Consider the following 6,018-nt stretch of genomic DNA (forward strand, 5'->3'; position numbering starts at 1 on the left):
ATCAGCCTAAGCCAAGGTAAAGCTCAGAGAGGACCAAAGAGGCTACAGATAGTTTCTTTTCACTACCCCCATCCTCTTCTCCTTGAAAATTCAGTTTTTCTTGCCTCAGAGACCTTAGAATATTTCCCCTTGTTTTGCTCTGCCATTGAAAACTGTGAGTTTTTCCAAATCCTGACAATTCCAAAAATCTCAGTGGGTCCCAGCTGTCCCAGGGACTGTGCTGAGGCCACCAGCACATGCACCCAGTTCCTAGGAAGGGTTTGCCTTCCCCTGACTGAGCTGTCTTACAGAGATATCTGTGTCCAACTTCATCATTTTGGCCTCTTCTCTCCCTGGCTCCTCCTGAAGATGGAGAAGCTGGAAGCCAAACTTGATGCTGTTTTGAATATACCTGCCTAGAAGTGTGTGGTCCAAAAAAAAGGAACAGAAGGCTGGCCCTCCCCAACAGTGCCCAAATGCTGCTGGAACAGCCAGGCTGGTTTTGGGTTCTCCTTGATACTCATAGGAAGTCCTTCCTCCCCAGTTGAATGTGGCTGGAGACAGTGGAGGAAAAGGCAAGGAGAACAAAATGCTTCCTATCTTTTGATTTTTCCCAGCTCATGAAACCATATTTGCAATTCTCCTAGACCACTTTTAAAGCTACAGTTGGAAGCAGCCTCAGTTAATATTTCACCTTCCAAAAAGGGGGGGGAGGGGGAAGATCTGGGAAGATCTTCCCCGGGAGACGTTCCGCTCCGATCTGCAATTAGTGGCGGCCTCGGGGTAAATGTTCTAAAACAGAACTGCTATTTTTGGCATTGTGATAGCTACTACATTTTACTCCCCCGTATGCCAGTTCTTCTTTTTGCTTTATGCTGTCATTAAAAATAGAAGCCACAATGGCAACACGGCTGCCTTTTTGAGTTCTTCCTACACGTGCTGTCTTCCCAGCGATACTGACAAGGGAAACGACAAGGATTTCTAATCTTGCCAACAATCAGACCTGAAACAGTGCACCCAGTGTTTGAGACAAGAGCTCTGTCTGGTCTACATTATCCTTGTCCTACTGACAATGGAGCTTGGATGACTACAAGGTGTGAACTGGTCCTCCAGCAGCTTAATGCTTGAGACCCTGATGCAAAATCTGTTGAAGCCGCTGAAGATGTCTCTTCTGAGAATGGTCTGGGTTGGAAGGGACCTTAAAGATCATCTAGTTCCAACCCCCCTGCATGGGCAGGGACACCTCCCACTAGACCAGGCTGCTCAGAGCCCCATCCACCCTGGCCTGGAACAGGGAGGGGACATCCACAATTTCCCTGGGCAACCCATTCCAGTGTCTCACCACCCTCACACTGAACCATTTCTTCCTAACGTCTCACCTAAATCTCCCCTTTTCCAGTTTTAAAATCTCCCAAGTTCTTCCCTCTTTCCTGTAGTTCTCCTGTGAAGCCTCCCCTGAAAAGACCTCTATTTCCTGAAGCACACAGCTGAGGAATCCAGTCAGAGCCATGAAACCAGGCATGGGCAGAAGCTGCCACCTTGCTCCCAGCAGGGCAGGCACCAGCACACCCCAGCAACCTCTGCAAATCAAAAGCACACCTTGACCTTGACTGCATTTCCTGGCAGGACCAGCAAGGAGTAGGACTGGCTGTGCCCTGGCTCAGCCTTCTCTTTGCTTGTGTCTGCTGCTCCCGGGGCTTTTAACTGAGGAAGCAGAAAGGAAGAGAGGGCACATCAGCTGGTAACAGTTCAGAAACAGATGTACATTCCTGCACACAACTCCAACATTAGCAGATCCAATTACTTTGAAGCCCTGCTCTGCTCCAACTGTCTTATCCCTAAAGCCTCTCTCCTGCCTCTTATCTGTGCTGCTCCCTTGCTTTTGATTAGAATTTGATTTGGGAAGCACCCACCCTTGCTGCACTGGGAACAGGGAAACAAAGCCCACGGAGCAGAAGAGCAAGGTGAAGCCTTTGCCTTTGCAAAGGCATGTGGAGGATACACACCCCACACTTCTGCTGTGCAAAAGCAGTAAGGAATTACCCCCTATGTCACACCAAAGGCATGGAGAGGGGAGAAAATCAGCTTAATTACACCTGGCTACACTAGAGGCCATCCAACACTGGATGGAATTTGCCACAGGGATGTTTCTGGAAGGGGAGATGATGCTTTTCTGTAACAGTAGGCAGCGAGGAAGAGGATGACATTAAGCACAACAGCATCCTTCTGCTTCCAGTTTGCACCATTAGTGTGTGTCCCTGGCAGCTTCCACGACAGAGAGGAGCTGGAAGAGCAGCCTGAGCACACTGAAATGCTATCACCTTTGCTGCTGGGCACCCAAACTTTTCAACTTCCCTCGCTTCCTACTGTGGGCAGAGGGAGGGGGGCCAGGAGGTCCAATTCCAAACTCTCCCCTCTGCAGTGCACAGGGGCTGAAGGGTGACTTGCTGACCAAGCCCTGCCAGGAGGACAGCTGGACCACAGGTTTCCTACAGAGAATGAGAACTGTCCCCAAAGCCCAGTCTGTGTTTTCCCTTGTTTTCCTGTAATTTAGAAACCTTAGGAACCTGGAAATGGCAGCAGAACAGCAGCAGCAGCACTGAAGTAGATGCCACACTTAAACAGGCTGTTAAACTTTCACCAAAATCTATTTTTTTTTTATAGGGCAGGTTTTAATTCATAAGCTCTTCCCCACCCTGCTGTGGTAGCAGGGAGGATGCCCCCATCCCATCCTCCTTGGCCAGAGGTACCTTCATACCACTTGGCTCCCTCCAAACCTCCCAAACTCGTGCCCCTTCGGGACAGCCAGATCCTATTTCACCCCAGTCTGTGCACACCCAGACCTTGCTGCTCCAAGGGAAGATCTTTTCAGTGCTGTCAACACCCTACTTTAGCTCTTGCTGGGGTCTTGGTGACTGTAAAGAGCACAGACACACAGAGCAGCTCTGGAGAGGAGCTTGTAGACTTCAGCATTATGACACAGCCCCGAGTTTCACCATAAATTTCCCCTCACGAAGCCTGCCTGGTGCTAAAAAGCTTTGCACATTCAGAGGTTGCACACAGCAACAGCCTCCACAGGGAGAAATCCTGCCTTGCTTTGTCCTGCAAAAGCTCCTTCAGGCTCCTTGGCAGAAGCCAGGCAAGGAGCTGAGGCTGTTCATTGAGTTATTTAACACAGCCGTGGCACTCAGAGGAGCTGGGCTGTGCTGCACAGCCCAGAGGGGCACAGTTGGAGAGGCACAGGGAGCAGCAGCCACCTGGCTGGGCCAGGATTGTGCCACACAGCCATGTCCTTCAGCCACCGTGGCCAGGAGCTGCTTGTATGGGATGGGTTCAGTGAGTAACACAGGGACAAAATGCCTGGGCCAGCTGAGTGTTTTCAGATACATCCACACTGTCAGCCTTCCAAAAAAATCAGTCTCTAACCCCCGGAAAGACCAAGTCCCAGTGCATGGAAACACCTTCTTCCCTAGGTAATCAAGTCCTGCCTTTGGTGGTTATAGAAGAGCAAAAAGGAGGATGCAGAATCAATATAACACACATCACCAGGGTGAGGAGAGAGGCAGCAACAACCATCTCCACTTACTCTCCTGAGCTCGGCTGCTCTCAAACACAACCCAAACCCTCAGCCCTGCTCCCTCTCCCAGCAGCCTTTTGCAGGCACCTCCAGCACCTTTGGGCAGGGCACGCTGGGTGCTTAGCCCTGCATCCCAACAACCCTCCCGTGCTCCATCCATCCCTGCAAACCCTGCATCCCAGCTGCTCCCCCGTGCTCCGTGCAGCCCGGGCGGACCCACGGCGGCTCAGCACCCAGAACGCGGTGCCGGAGGAGCCAGCTCTGCCAGCTGGGAACCTGTCTGCTGGGAAACCCGTGCTCTGAGCAGCTCCAAAGCAAAGCTACCCCTCCAGTCTTCCCCTAACACAAGCCCAACAGCCCCCACGAGGGGTGTTTTGCCCTCCGAGGCTCAGTTTCACATCGGCGCCGCTACCGACCGCTGGTTGTTTCACTTACAGGGCAGGAGAGAGGCCGGTAACTCCAGTTCTCCCAGTATAAATGGTCTGAATGCCTTGGGGTCTGCGAGGTTGGCAGACACCTGGCAGCCCCAGCGGACCTCCAGGGCATGGATACAGAGCAGCTGCCAAACCTCAGCCCCAGCTGCCCAGCTCTGAACCCTCCAGGCACCTCGGCTTGGGGGTGCGAGCGGCGGAACCACCCGCCCTATCCCCCTCTCCAGGGTCTTAAATTGGATTTAAAAAAATAAATCTATTTGCAGAACTGCCTCCCTTTCCGACTTCTGTGCTGCACCTGAAAAACCTTTCCTTTTGAAAGCAAACACAGGCTCTCCCCAGGGGCTGCCTGGGGAAGTCTTTCCACTATAAACATTACCTACCAGTAGTGGAGTCAGCCCCAGGCAAGCCAAAATTCCTTCTCCTACCAAGGAACACTTTCCAATCAAACCAGACATTATTTTTTCCATTAATGGGTGTTGATACCTACTGGAAAACTCTGCAAAGAAATCCACTCCAAACTTAATTCTTCTGATACAACATCTAGACTCTACGAGTTTCTTTCGTCTTCCTTCCTTTTTATTTTTTAATTCTTGTTTTATTTCATTTCCCTGCCCCGTATTGAAAACACGATCTTTGTTGCTCAGGAATGTGTCTGTTCCTGCAATTTGGGCTGTGACTGAAATCAAGAGGTCCAAACCTGATTTTGCTCTGCCTGAGCTCCACGGAAGTAAGCAGAGTTTTCCCCACGTTTCCCCTGGTGTGACGGAGAGGGAAAATGAGATCCCTGCTCTTCTGCTTGATACACCAGAAACCCCACAGTTTTTATGCCCTGGGATGCCACAGCTGGATATTCTGGAGGAAAAGGTGTCCTCCTGCCTACCTTGGCTCTTTCTTTCCCAGAAAGTAGCTCAGAATTTGGCTGGGGGGTGGAGGAAATGGGGAGAAAACCAGCAGGCAGATGGGCTGTGTGGCCAGCATCGCCCCTCCGGGAGATTCTTTACAATCTAGTATCTACTTTCCAGAAGATTTTGGGCTCCACTGGGTTAGTCCAGGAGGGTCTTTCCATGCCTCCCACAAACAGGGGGCTTGAGGGGGGTTTCACCCTAAACCCCCACCTTTTGTAGAATCATTTTTGGTTGGAAAAGAGCTTGAAGTTCAACCACTAACCTCGCTCTACCCAGAACTTTCCCCCAGCTCAGCGTGCCCCAGGGGACCTCTGCCACCCGAGGGGACCAAGGAGGCAAGTCCCCCCACCACCTCCCCATTTCCCTAGGGAAGGAGGTTTGGAGAGGCAAGTGGTGCAAGGGGCAACTTGCAAAGGTGCAGCAGCAGGTTTGTGATAGGTGCAAAATAGTTTTGCAACAATGGGACACACCTTCTTAGGGGGGTACACTTGGTCTGGGCAAGCTACTGCTGCAACCTGGCCACGGAGCTGGGCTGGGAAGCTAGGAGACCAGCACCCCCCAAAAAAAAACAACCCAATCCCCTGGTGAGGAGGTTTCTCTGGAGGGGTGCTGCAAATTCAGCATCTAGAAGGAAGCAGAGTGCAAGGAGACCTCCCCAAAAATCCCACCCCCCCCCTGGCCAGCACCTGGGAGGGGTTGGAGGTGGGTGGTGGGGTGGGGGTGGTGGTCGCCTCGATTCTTTGATTCGAGGTGCATTCCCAAGATTTTAGTGAAGTGTAACATAAAACTGTGAAAGTTTAGCAGGGAAAAAAAAGCTTTCCTCCCACTGACCTGGCCGGCCAATCAGAAGGGAGCCCCGCACCTCCCTCACTTCTGACAACTATTTAGCAACTGAGCTCAGCTAAAGTTTCCAAAAAGTTAGAATAACTTCCTCTCTCCAAGACCTCACAATTTTTTTTTTTTGCTATTTTTTTTTTTTTCTCTTTGCACACAACCCTGGCTCCTTGAAATAAGAGCCCTCCAAGCAACCTGGAAAACGTTTGGTCAGCAAAAAAAAAAAAGAGAGAGAGAAGGGGGGGGGGGGGAAAAAAAAAAAAAAAAAAAAAAAAAAAAAAAACACCAC

The sequence above is a fragment of the Chaetura pelagica genome, unplaced genomic scaffold (assembly GCF_000747805.2).
Source record: "Chaetura pelagica isolate M959 unplaced genomic scaffold, ChaPel_1.0 scaffold89, whole genome shotgun sequence".
Classification (NCBI taxonomy): domain Eukaryota; kingdom Metazoa; phylum Chordata; class Aves; order Apodiformes; family Apodidae; genus Chaetura; species Chaetura pelagica.